General features: G+C 36.8%; 1 long non-coding RNA gene across 2 annotated transcripts; it reads right to left on the reverse strand.

The window, feature by feature from the left end:
* Positions 1–1,981: 1,981 nt before the first annotated feature.
* LOC310904266 lies at positions 1,982–13,861 on the reverse strand. Of its 2 annotated transcripts, none has more exons than XR_014588171.1 (3): positions 12,854–13,861; positions 10,982–11,098; positions 1,982–3,153 (listed from the first exon to the last, which is right to left on the reverse strand). It is a non-coding gene; the product is annotated as an uncharacterized lncRNA (long non-coding RNA). The 2 variants fall into 2 exon arrangements; XR_014588172.1 differs by having other exon boundaries at positions 10,982–11,101.
* Between the last annotated feature and the right edge of the window lie 315 nt (positions 13,862–14,176).

Consider the following 14,176-nt stretch of genomic DNA (forward strand, 5'->3'; position numbering starts at 1 on the left):
AATATTGCACAGCCAAATAAGGTTGAAGCTGAATTGAAACATGTAGGATGCCTTAGCTGCATGAACTGCATACATTGTTAAATGAGGGGGCTGATCATTTTGATTATAGACAAAGTCTTTAAAAAAAAGCACAGGTTGTTTTTAAAAGTGATGAACTGGCTGGAAAGTAAGATTTGAGTGGGATTAGTTATGTTGACTGAACAGGAATAATCTTTATAGAAAAAATCCCAGTGGCAGAGAGCCAACATCTCAGGCAAGGAAGAATACGCATAAAGACAAATCATTGAGGAGATTCTAGTATTACCTGGATGAAGAACATGGTGGTTTTAATTAAAATGTGGGACTTTTTTATATGCAAACCAGAATGATTGCAGTTCAGATCTGTAATCCACAAGGGAAACCATATTACCCTTCAGACCAAGGTCCAGTTTTCTGAAGGAGCACGTAGGCTGAATTTTGGAGCCCATGCTCAAGAGAGTGATCCTTCATGCCTTAAAGTCCTTTATCCCCATAACATTTGTCAGCTATTGTAGCTTTGTAGCTTGGGAAGTGTGAACAGCATGCCTCCTGTACCTATGCCGATGAGGAATCCTCAGACTTATCCTCAAATCATTTCTTTGCCTAAAGCCCCAGAGGGCTCAGTCTGATAACAAACTCAGCAACAAATCTCATGATAGCTGAGCAAATAGAAGTAAGAACTCCCCTTAGTTTGGCTTTAGTATGAACATGCCAACAAAAGTGCTAATTCTGAGATAGCACTGAGCAGCAAAAGTAGAACATTTACTGCTGTTGTTTTATTTATTACTGTTATTAAGCTTCCAGTCAGAGAAAAACTTTCTTTCTTTTATTATTATTATTTTTAATAGATTGGAAAGATGTATTTGTAGCTGGAACTCCAGCTTTGCAAGAGATTTGTAGCTGTACTGTCATGTTCCTGAGCATATTTTTCCATCCACTTCTCTTCACACTCCAGGTTCCACCACTACTGAATTCTCACGAATACTAATGGCTCCTTAGCAGTATGTGGCACAGAAAAAGAGGGGAACAAAGAAAAAGGTTTTTAAGCCTGCTCTGAGACAGTGTGCTACATGTAGAGAAAGCTTTTTATCTTGTCACTGTACGAGTCTCTTTTGCATTCCCCAGTTCTTTTTATGATACTATAGCAAGTGCTTCCTCAGAACTGATTATTTTTATCCTTTCCTTCTCAGTGGATATGCTGCACCACTCAAATACAGCATATGGTTGTCTATAAGGATATTCACGGAATAATCATCAATACAAATGAAGCTTTTATAATATAGATGTTATAGACATTATATTTTAGAAGCAAAACTAAGAGTATTTATTTAACATTGTTCTGCATATTTAATCTCTCCCAAACTGCAAATGTTGTAACTGTACATGCTTCATCATCTAATATATATATATATATTTATGTAGTAGGGAACAGATTTTAACTGTTACATATTTTCTTGTTTAAAAGAGTGCAATGTAATGTTCAAATTAATATTTGTTTTACAAATCATGAAAATAATTGTAGTATATAGTTAAGATAACTTGTGTTAGAAACATCTCAGGTAGAAGATCCAGCTGTTCTGGGATAAAATCTGGTGCTTTTCATATCCAGGTAAGCTTTTTCAGCTTAATATTATGGGAAAACAAACAAAACAAACAAACAAAAGAAAACTATTTTTTGTTAGATACAGACATACATACTTACATACATAGTTGTTTTTTTTTCTAGGATCTTCTGTTTATCTGAACCACTTTCATAACAAAGAGGAAAGAAAAATATGTTTTTTTCTAGTAAAAAATCAGTAAACAAATGTCAGTTTTAAGTCTATAAGAAGTATGATTGAGAAGAAGATTTATGAAATAGTTTATATAAATCTAAGCCATGAGGATTGATTTTTTCCAAGTCCTTCCTGGCTTTAAAGAAAAATAAAAATGAGTAAGCAGTCTCCTTTGCAGGTGGGGGAAGGGGAAGAGGGGAGGACGGAGAAGGATTATGCCACAAGCTCTCAGAGTATCTGCCTGAGGTCTCACTGTAAATATCTTTTCTAAAAACATTAATTAATGAACTAAAGTAGAGTAGGACTGGGACAATGTGCCTGTGCTATGTGATTTCCTTATTTATATCTTTTTTGACTGAAATTTGCAATAAATGTGTCTCATTTTTTTGTTTGCTTTTGTTTTTGTTATAGTAAATGTTCAGCATTTTGTGTCATGATGAGAATTTTAATGAATGCAAAACAAAAGCATTAGTGAGGGTTAATGCCCAGTATATGAATCAGGTAGGTACATGTATTCATTAGCACTGATTACTAACACTCTTTCAAGCTATTGTACATCATAATGTGGGTCAATCAGATGCACCACAAAAAGACTTATAAAAGAGTTACTGACACTTTTCATGTTCACTTCCAACTCTGGATTGATCCAAAGTTTGTTCACAAAAATGATGGTGTAATCTTAGCCTGGAACACCAGAGCTTCCACTTTTTTTTTTTTTTCTACAAGTACAGCCCTCTTGAGGGGCTTAGAAATGTAAGTGCCCAGAAGAAATGGGTCCTGAAAAGAGTCTGCTCTGAACAGCAACCTTTACACATGTCACAAGCGATGGAATGTTTGTGTCTACCCATGGGGAATTAACTACTTCCCCTTGAAGCCTGGCTACTTCAAAGATAAAGTAGTAGTTTATTTTTTTTTTCTCTTTAATTATTATTTTTTTATTTTTTTCCTTCAGGATGCTAATAACACCATCAACAGGTATGCAGTGCTGAAGAACGCAATTTATTTTGTAACAGCCTGAGAAAACCAGAGAAATTCCAACAGACCAATGGGGAAAAAAATGTTTGACATACAAAATATAATATTGCTGGAGTCTAATCAGTAATCACTGTCAGCAAAATAAGCACAATCATGAATTATACCTTATGTGATTCTTTTGCTTTCAGTCAGTTCATGCGAGTGGTGAGTTTGACAGTTACGCCTTTGACACAGTCTTTAGCCTGGTGAACTGGTACATGGATAAAATGTAGCACTCATGCTTTTCTTTCTTTCTTTTCTTTCTTTCTTTCTTTCTTTCTTTCTTTCTTTCTTTCTTTCTTTCTTTCTTTCTTTCTTTCTTTCTTCCTTTCTGAACTCCCATTTTCTTTAATGAAAAAAGAAATTGTAATATTTAACGTAAAATATGGAATCTTTTTCTTAAGAAAATAAACAAGCATTCTACTCAAAAAAAAAAAACCACTAACGATAGTAAACTCTTCCTTTTGCTGTCTAGTTTCTTATAGACATTCACCAACATTGCTCAATCTAAAGCCATTTACAGTTTTTGACACCAAATTCTAAGATGTCAGTTTTAAGTGGAAGCAAACTCTCAGTTTTGCCAGTTTTCTTTTTTCTTTTTTTTTTTTTCTGTGTCCCTCTTCCAATTTTACCATTGAATTTATCACATTCATTAGAGCTGTTTATCACAGAAATGCACTGCTAAGTAGCAAAACACTTAAGCGAAGGAGACAGGGAATGGAAACATGTTTTAGGTATATGTAGAGTCACTTTCTCACCAACAGCTCTTGTAACGGGATCCTTGAATGGGATTTTCCAATTCTCTTGGGGAGCTAACATTCATAAAATCACAGAATCATAGAATCATAGAATGATTTGTGCTGGAAGTGACCTTATAGATCATTTAGTTACAACCCTCCTGCCATTGACAGGGATGCCACCCACTAGATCAGGTTGCTCAAAGACCCATTCAGCCTGGCCTTAAATACTTCTAGGGACTCTTTGTCAAGGAGTGTAGTGATAGAACAAAGAGTAACGGCTTTAAACTAAGAGTAGATGGGGATTAGATATAAAGAAGAAATTCTTTACTATGAGGGTGGTGAGGCACTGGAACAGGTTGCCCAGAGAAGCTGTGGATGCCCCATCCCTGGAAGTGTTTAAGGCCAGGTTGGATGGGGTTCAAGCAACCTGGTCTAGTGGAAAATGTCCCTGCCCATACCATGTGTGTCTGTGTGCACACGTACGCGCGCGCATGTATGTGTGCCCAACCCAAACCATTCTATGAAGTACCCTACTCTACCTGTACCTCAGTGGAAAAATAGGCAAATACATAACTATAGCAGTACACAGCAGCTGACTTAGATGTTTAAGTATATCTGAGGACTTAAGCCACAGTTCCTGTTTCCTGATGATTTTTAGTCTTATTTCCCCTTTAAGATTAACTTATAATTGCAGCAGTTATCTAGATCAAAGCATGCTATTTTCCATTCCTATATCATTAATGATTACTTATTTATTTTCTACTTCCTTTTTATGCACTTACTTATCCTAGTTCCTCTGTTTCCTGATCGATATACGTTAGAAACCTTGTTGTCTGTAATAGCAGGCAAATTAGCTTGAGGATGCAAATGGTCCTTTTTGTTTTTTTTAATTTTGTTTTCCCAGTAAATTATTTAAAAGGCTTCAAAGATACTCCCACAAGGTCAAGTTTATCAACTACCTATGAATTTTGCCATTGAGCCCAGGGTAATGAATTTTATGTCTGATAACCTGTAAACAGAAATGTTTTAAGAAGAAGGCCAAAGATAAAATCTCTGGTACAGATCAGTTCAGGCAGTTTATAAATTAACTGAACACTAAATCATATCATTTCTTCTAGGATCTCAGAAGATTTCTGGAAATCACAGGAAAGCAGGCTCCAGGGAAAATGAGAGATATATTTTTGCTTTTAAATGACTAAATGTCTACGATGAGACAGTTCAGAACTTTAAAAATTCTCCTCTCATTATTATACTTTGAAGGTTTGTTTCATAGATCAATGAAAGAAATACAAAACCTCCTTTGATTTTAGAGGACTTTATATCATTCCCCATGTGAATTGCAGGAGACATTATATAAGTGAACACAGAGATAAGCATCCAAATGCATTCACTGTATTTGCAAGAAGATAATACACCCACGTTTAAGGGTACTGAAACTGAAATACTATGCCATCTTAGGCTCCATGATTCAAATCACTTTGATAAGAATTTCCCTACTGTAACTTAGGTCCAGGTGTTTATTTGTGTTTATTAGCCAGCTGTGAACACATTCCTCTGTTTTCTACACCCTTTATGGCAAAGCCAATGCATGGCTTTATACACTTGACAAATGTACTCACCCATGATTGCATCCTACTGTGGATCATTGGGAAAAAAACTCCCTGACTTCTTTCAATCCAGCCTTGCTAAGGACACAGAATTATTAGAGAGTGTTCAAAGGAGCACTACAAAGATGGTGAATGGTCTAGAGGGCAAGATGTGTTAGGAGAGGCTGAGGTCCCTTAGCTTGTTCAGCCTAGAGAAGAGATGACTGAGGGAAGGCCTCATGGCGGCCTGCAGCTTCCTTGCCAGGGGAGCAGAGGGGCAGGTGCTGATCTCTGTTCTCTGGGGACAGTGACAGGACCTGAGGGAATGGCATGGAGCTGGGATATGGGAGGGTGAGGCGGGATGTTAGGAAAAAGGTTCTTCACTGAGTAAGTGGTTGGGCAATGGAACAGGCTCCTAAGGGAAGTGGTCAAAGCACTAAGCCTGTTGGAGTTCAAAAAGTGTTTGGACAATGCTCTGAGACATATGGTCTGATTTTTAGGGTGGTCCTGTGTGGACCCAGGACTTAGACTTGATGATCCTTGTGGTTCCCATCCAACTTGTGGTTCCCATCCAAGGCCTCTTTCTTTCTCCACATAACCAGACACTTCTGATGCAAAAACAAATGCCTATTGCACTCTCTACTGATGTCAGTGGGGAAGCTTGGGAAGCTTCCTAGTCACATCTAGGAAGAACAGGCTGCACAGAGAGGGAAAGAAGGTCTATAGCATGTCTCTCCCGGTTAGGTCGAATGAGGTTTGCCAGTGACAAATTGTCATACCGAACTTGACTGGGTTTGAAGTAGAATATGCCTGGTGGTATGTCCTATCCCAACCTTTAAATCACACTGAAAGTGACACCCATGAAGCTTCTTCTGTGACTTATGCTGTTGCCATAACAAAAAATACCCCATAAGAAACTGTCTACAAAACAGACAGAGGCCTGAAATGTCAATAAAGGTGGCCCTTAGGGACCTCTGAGGACTCCTTCCATCTGAAGAGACCTCCTACAGTCAAGGGACAGTAGATCTGCATGCTGTAAAATCAGTTCATAATGAAACACTCTATATAATGAGGAGGGCCTGGAAAAATGCCACTTATCCTTTAATTCATGTTACAGTGGTTAGTTTTTCTTAGAAGGAAAAGGTTTGGAAATTGTTACTTCATTTTTAACACTAGAGGTAAAATGCCATTTCTCATTGAAGTTAATTGCTTGGGTGTAGGTAATTATATATAATGCCAAGCAAGACAATGTTAATCCCAAAACATTTCTTATTCCTTCCTTCTAACATATTTCTGTGTCTGTGGTTGACTTCGACTTGCAGAGTCCTTGAAGCATAGATCATCCCTCATGAGTATCCGGAGAGATCTTCATATTTTATAGATGTTACCACAAACAGCTTTTCTTTCTCCTTTGTTATAAATGAGACCCGTCAGCAAAGTGTGGTTTAAGAGAAGACGATGTACCTGGGTTGATTCTTTTACATGACAGTACTCCAAATCAGGACTACTTATTGCTTTTCAGTTTCTCAGATACTTGTTAGTCATTAACTGTTCATAGGAAAAGAACATACGCTACAATTATCAAACTGAGAAAAATAAATAAATAAAGCATGCATCTGGTTGTCTTTAAAATCTCTAGTATGCCCACTAGACCCAAATTCCTTGACTAAATAGCAAAGCAATTTTGATTGTAGGAAATAATTTCTTTGTAAAACATTTGAGTCTTTCCTACAGTTTTTTATTTTGTTTCCAGAGGAGGAAATGTCAAGAATAGACTGCTATTTGCTTATTTAAATGTTGCAGCCTCCGTATGTTATAATTAGAGTTTGCTTCTCTCAGGAAAAAAAAAAAAAAAAAAAAGGCTTTTCACTGTGCACCAGTTAAAAATTCAATTACATAAACTAGAAAATTAGAGGTTCCCCTTTGGCTGGAAACAGATGACCACAATTGCAGACCATGCAAACACTTCCTTACCTTCCTGTACTAACCAAATTTTTGTTTATTCCAACTTTCACAAGTGAACCCTGTCAGGGACTGTGAAAGGGATTATCAAGACTGCCATGGTAAGCTTTACATATGTGTGAAATACAGGTAATACTAATAAAAAGCTGCAATACCTTTTAGAACTATTGGTAATCAGAGAGATGAAGTAAAAAAGGAACCTGTGTGACTATGAGATAGCTGTATTCAACTTAATCTAATTGTGACTATCATTGCTTCACTTCTGGAAAACATCTCACTGAAGTACATGTTTCTCACTGTGAAATCAGTGAATATGCTTTAAGCATGTGCTTAAAGTCAGTCATAACATTAAGTATTACTCTGAGAAAGACAGTTTCCAGTGGAAAATTAAGTATTTTCCCGAATCAAGGATTTAACAAAAGAAACATTTTCATCTCTGTGAACTAGACTTGCAGGAAGAAGTGATGTTTTTCATTAGATTCACTGTTCAGGATTGACAGAACTTTCAACTAAGCAGAGCTAAAAAGAGTTTCCTTGCCCCAAAGCCAATTTGCTCTCTAACTAACATAATAAACAAACAAACTTTGCTGCAAGGATAGAAATAGTAATGGGACACAATCCTGCTTTTCTTATACAACAAGCCTACTTTCTAATGCGTTACCTATTGGGACAACACTCTACAGACACAAGCCTGTTATTTTTCTGCACAAATTCCCAATTGAGTCTTATCCAGATGTTCCTCATATGACCCAGAAATAAAGCATTATACTATCATTTTGTTATACTCCATTAAACTCTATTTTTGAGCCAATCAGAGGTAATGTGTGTGGGCTTCATATCTGGTGCTCCTAAATCCCATCAATTAATACACTGAACCTTTCTGTTAGAATATTTTACACAATGAACAAAAGAATTCCGTTTACAAAAAGCATAACAACTTATTTCTACTGTATGCTATTCCATCCTCTCTTATCTAGCCACTTTATCCACATGGATTTCTTCCAAAAGACAAATCATTCAATCAGGATTACTTTATGAGCTGCAGCCCTTTTACTGTGAAGTGTGTATCAAAATTTCAAGACAAATTTTGTTCTCTTGCGTTTGTTAAACAGTACAAAACCCCCAAAAGCAAGAAACCCTAGATGATTATTTGTTCTAGTTACAAAAACAGTTTGTGATATTTTTTTTCCACTCAACACAAGTGAACAAGGTTACTCTGAGTATTATCTCTAAATATAATGAAATTATATACAGACTGGGCATAAATGCTGTCTTAAAACGATTGCTGATATATTCAGTTCATTTTTTCATTACAATGTGATGCTGCACAAATTATGTTCTCGTAAAAGCTCTAAGAAAAATTATCATAGTGTATCTTAAATCTTCCTGAATGGAGCTTAAATTTAAGGCCTGTTAATGTTAATGTTCCTGGAAAAGGAAGCTAACGTTCAGGAATGTTCCTGTATATCTTTACACATATGTAAAATTTACCATAGCAGTCTTGATAATCCCATCCAGGAATCCAGGCTTCCTTCATCTTCTTTCCTCCCTCAGCTTTCCTCCCTCCTTTACCTCAGTCAGCTTTATTGGCTACTTCCAAAGTTCCCTCTGTTGTTTCCAATAAAGAGTTACTAGAATCATAGAATCATAGAACGGCTTGGGTTGAATAAAAATCATAATTTCCATCACATTAAAAAAGTCAGATATTTTCATCTTGAAAACTCCTTATTTTCATGTATAACAAGCAAATAAGAAGCCTCTACAAAATCAAAACTAACAAGCCTGTCTGGAAATTTTTATACATACCTGCATGTCCCATACATATCCAAATTAAAATATTTAACTTCAGCCAAGACTGACAAAAATGCATCCCTCTGTACTAACAAAAGTATTTCACATGAATTGTTATTTTCAATTGCTTCAGGTGTGCTGTGCTGGTTGTCCAAGCTATGGCTACCACAACACACCAGGAGACCCGCGGTCCTCCTCATGCACATTGCTTTTCAGTTGAAGGGATCTCTGAAGAAGTCTCATGGGCAGCAAGGTCTTCAGAAAATTGTGTTTCCACTTCTGTAGTTCTTGAAGGTATGATTTTGTTCACCTCTAACCTCAAATTTAATATGAAAGGTGTAACTGACAGCCATGCTGTCTGAAATTACAGGCTCAGTACAGAAACAAGGTGTGCACTACTTCCTGTGTGGCTCACCTGTCTTCCTAGCTCTGTGACAGAGGGAATTAAGCATTTCTGGAAAAAAAAAAAAAAAAAAAAAAAAGACCACAAGGCAACAAACAGATGAATTTATGAGGAAATCTCTTCTGACTACATTGTTACAAAGGTAAAAATATTTCTTTTAACATTCTGAAGTAAATTTGAACCACCTAAAAGCTGTAACAAGAAAAGGAGTTGAAGCCTTGAAATGAAGGAGTATTCATGATGTATCTTTACATGAAATTGGTCAGGCATAAATGAACATAAGGAGATTTGTTTGCAATTAAACAAATATTTCAGCCACCCTAAAACCTGATGTCTTATAAACCTCATAGAATTTTTTCTCAGACTAAATTTAATACATACTGACAGCTAGCCCTTAGGGTTGTGTTTTAGTGCAAAAGCTTTTATTTAAGACAAAAATCCTCAGCAATAGCTGAAGATCTAATTGAGTATCTTTCCAAAGTGCAAGCATATTTCCCACAATGTAATAACTTAATTATGACATTTTCATTCTATTAAAAATGGCAAGTTTAATATGGTGCTTACAGTAAGCCACAGAAGAAGGAGGATATTAAATCTTTGAAAGATCATTCAAAATTATGTAAACATCACTTAATTTGCCATGTACAGTCAAATCTTTCCTATTAATGAAAGGTTCCTTTACCGAATTCTCATACTAAAGTAGTTTATAGTATTTTCTAAATGAACTGAGCGACGTCAGATTTCAATGCAACAGTGTTACTTTGAACCCCTAGGAGATTTTATTTTATTTTTTTCATATTCCACCTGGGAGCTGATTTAAGAACTGCTCTTTTAACAGCTATGTCTTTCTTAATATTTTAACAAGTTTACAGACGCGTGGGGTGTTCTATAACATCAAATCTGCTTCAAGAAAATGTTTCTGTGAAGTTTTAGAGTTATTCAGACAGCTTTGTGAAATCTTACTGAACAGAAACAAGATGAGCTTGGTAATATCATATTGTGTCTGTTTCAGGTCATTACAAACTTATCTCTGTTAACTAGTTTTGTTGTTGTTGTTTCTGCCCTTCCACCGTCTTTTACAAACTTATATGTATATTTGCTCTTCTTATTCATCCAAGTTTTAAAATTTCAATCTTCAGCCCAATATATACATATTTCCAAATCAGGTCATTATTGAAAATCTCATTGACATCAGCAGAACTAGAGTGAATTAATTCTATTTGAGCTCAGAGCTAAAGTGATGAATATCCAATACAAATTTGCAAACATGCCTATTGTCTTTCTCTTACACCTTTCTATTTCCAGATTGTGTAAGAAGGATGGGTGGGTAATTTCAAAATCATAGAATCACAGAAAGGTTTGGGTTGGAAAGGACCTTAAAGATCATCTAGTTCCAACCCACCTGCCATGGGCAAGGACACCTCCCACTAAATCAGGTTGATCGAAACCCCTTCCAGCCTGGCCTTGAGCACTGCCAGGGATGGGGCATCCACAACTTCTCTGGGCAACCTGATCCAGTGCCTGACCACCCTCATAGCAAAGAATTTCCTCCTTATATCTAATCTAAATCTACCCTCTTTCAGTTTATAGCCATTACTCCTTGTGCTATCACTACACTCCTTGACAAAGAGTCCCTTCCCAGTTTTCCTGTAGGCCCCCTTGAAGTACTGGAAAGCCACTATAAGGTATCACCAGAGCCTTGTCTTCTCCAGGTCTTCTCCAGCTTGTCTTCATAGGAGAGGTGCTCCAACCCTTAATTGTCTTTGTGTCCCTCCTCTGGACTCGTTCTAAGACTTTTATGTCCTTCTTCTGCTGGGGGCCAAAGCAAAAATGACTGATTTAAAACCGTATTTAAGTGATAGTGAAGAAAAATCTTTTCACAATACATTTTCATATCAAGTGCTGAGAACAGTAGAGCAAACAATTTTTTGTAGCTTTGCACACTGTAGTCATTTACATCTGCACAAAACTTAGTGAAAAATTAACATGAAGGCATTTTACAAATGTACTGATCAGACATACATGACTACAAAAGAAATAGGATGAGGCCAGTCAGGTGCACTGTCTTCAGATTTGAAAGCATATAGAAACAGTGCTAGACTACATACACAGCACAAAAATTAGTTTATTGTATGAACTTTCCAAACTTTGTCCTTTTTATATGCCTATCAAGACATACCCGATGGGTTTTCCTAATCAGAAAATAGATATACAAAGAAAATAAAAATTAACATTCAACTCCTAGAAAATAAAAGGACCTATACTGTTAAGAAACACCAGTCTGTTACTTATGATAAACATAGAAAAATAGGAATTATGCACCTCTGACCAGAATGACATGAAGTTTATTCACCTCCCATATACTGGAGAGCTGAGTTCAGCCTTTTTATTTACCTCTACATCTCTGACAAATACCACTATCTGCTTTCTTTTCCTAACATCAGCTGGAAAAAAAAAATCTGGAAGCACAGACCCAGGAGGGGCAGGAAATTACACTAATTTTTAAATGAAGAGTACAGGACAGAATTTCCAAGTTTAAGTCTCCTTGCTGAGAGAACCCCCTCAGCAGTTCCCCTCCTTCAGGTGACTGCCCCTACTCTGAGAGTCAGCTCTGATCCATCATCTAGTTATGTGACACACTGTTTGGCACAGGTACTACTTCACAGAGCATTTTAGATGTCAGAATAAGTTTTATAAGTGTAAATCATAATTCAGTAACCAGCCAGGGAACACGAAAATATTGATGTCATTCATACAGCTAGAACTGTCACCTAGTCCTTCAAAAATGCCTTCAGGTTTTGTTCTACAATCAGTCTTTGAAGCTGTATGTAGACTTCCTCTTTTGACACCTGTAACAGCACGTTTTTGGCACTTTTTTTTTTTTTTTTGAGGGGGGTGGAGGGAGAATGGGAGAAGCTGCAAATACATTATAGAACAAAACCCCATGGTCACTGCTTCTGACTGTTTTCCCATTCATTTCTGCATTTCAGCAACACTGGCAAAGAATACTTCTTGAGCTCCCAACCCTTGAAATAAATGGATGATACTCCATTTCAGTTACAGACAAATATATGCTTTCTCTCCAGCTCAGTTCTCCTAATCAACCAACGTTAGTTCATTCTTCCAAGTTTTTTCTCTTGTCTCTTTGCAAGTCCAAGTCCCTTGCAAGAAACACTCCTCCAAGTGTCTGGCAGGCACACTGGATTAATTCTCTGCACACACACTATGGACTACTGTCAACAGCTCATTGAAAACATTTATTCAGGAATGATCAACAGATGAAAAAGCACCAACATATAACACATGCAGAAACATACACAGGGTGGGATGGGAACTGTATTATGCTCAAATCTCTTTGACAAATAGGAAAAAAATCAACATTTCTGTCCATGCAGCAGCTAACACTGTTAGGTAGTTGTACCCCTCCCCCCCCCTTCTCTCCCCTCCTGCCTCCCCAGCCTTCATCATAATTGTAAATATTGGTCTAATGATATTTTAATATAAAATTTAATACCATAATTGATGTTAATTGCCATTGTAAACTGATTAATAATAGACCTGTACCTGTACCATGCCATATTGGTATCTGTGTATCAGCTGACACAGGTCAAGTCCATGTGTGTCAATTCTCCTGAATCCCAATGAAATCCAGAATATTCAATTCTAGATAAAGATCATTTTTTTGTAGACATAAATGCCTGTACAGTTTTTCCTTCTGGGAGATAAAAATGTCTTCCACTGTAGGGGAAACTAGAGGGCCAATCATACTAGCTCTCCATCATCAACAATGGTCAGTGCCAGCTACTCAGTGGTGGAGGCAAAAAAACTCAGAATAGTCAGTTACACAATATTCTTTGCCCTGGGAAAGTTTTATTTTAACATCCCGTAGTTAGAGGTTGACTATTGCCCTCAAGTATGCGACCATACTTGCCTTCCAAAACTTTTTTTTTTTTTTAATTGATTTTATTTTGGGACAACTACTCTTAGAAAGTAGCAGCTGGCAATCTAACCTCAGTGACAGAACCATTGACAGTGGTTTCAAATAATAGATTCGGTTCTTCCCCACTGGTCATTAGATGCCAGGAATATATGAATGAGGCATTTAATTAAAGAAAATCCAGTGCAGAGTTCCAGTACCCACAACTTAGTCAATGCAACCAGAAAATTAGGGCCAGATCCTGGCCTGCAAAGTGCAGGTTTTTGTTTACTGGCTCTATCCTTCACCCACATAGTGTACAGATCTAGTTTGCTAACAATTTTAAAACAGGTTTTCTGCTATGATTTCAGCTTGTAGTAAGGTTATAAAAAGTTTCACTTTGACAACCAGCCAAACATATAGCATTCTTGTTACTTTGTACAGACTTACCTGGTTAGCAGTGTCCAACAAATAAATAAATAATATTAAAAAAAATAATCCAAAATCATCTTTCTGTTTAAAGTCTGCATGTTGATAAATAGCATGTTACATCAATAGTACTCACTGGGTCATACATTAGTTACTGCTCAACTTTCTTAGGCCATATTTGTTCCTAAAGACCTCAAATTGCATTCAATTCCTGAGTCACATGCAACTCCAGCTATGTTGTGCTTAGGATTTAGGAAAAAAAATCCTCTTAAGTCATACAGGGGCCAGACCTATCAGGCAGGACTTGCCATTAAGTCTGGGCATAGGCTTAGATGATAACATCATAAAAATTTGCCTGTCTTTACCCGTGTAAAGGTGAGCCAAAATTATAGCAAATTTACTGCAAGGAATCTACTCTAAGGGTAGATCTAAAAGTCTGAGAAGACAATGTGTAGAAAGAGTAGAGAGACTGGGACATGTACAGGTGCAAACATGCAGTAAATCCACCATTTTGGTGTTAATACTGCTGTTTCTCATCAACA

This window comes from Anser anser, assembly GCF_964211835.1.
Source record: "Anser anser genome assembly, chromosome: 1".
NCBI classification, from domain to species: Eukaryota; Metazoa; Chordata; class Aves; order Anseriformes; family Anatidae; genus Anser; species Anser anser.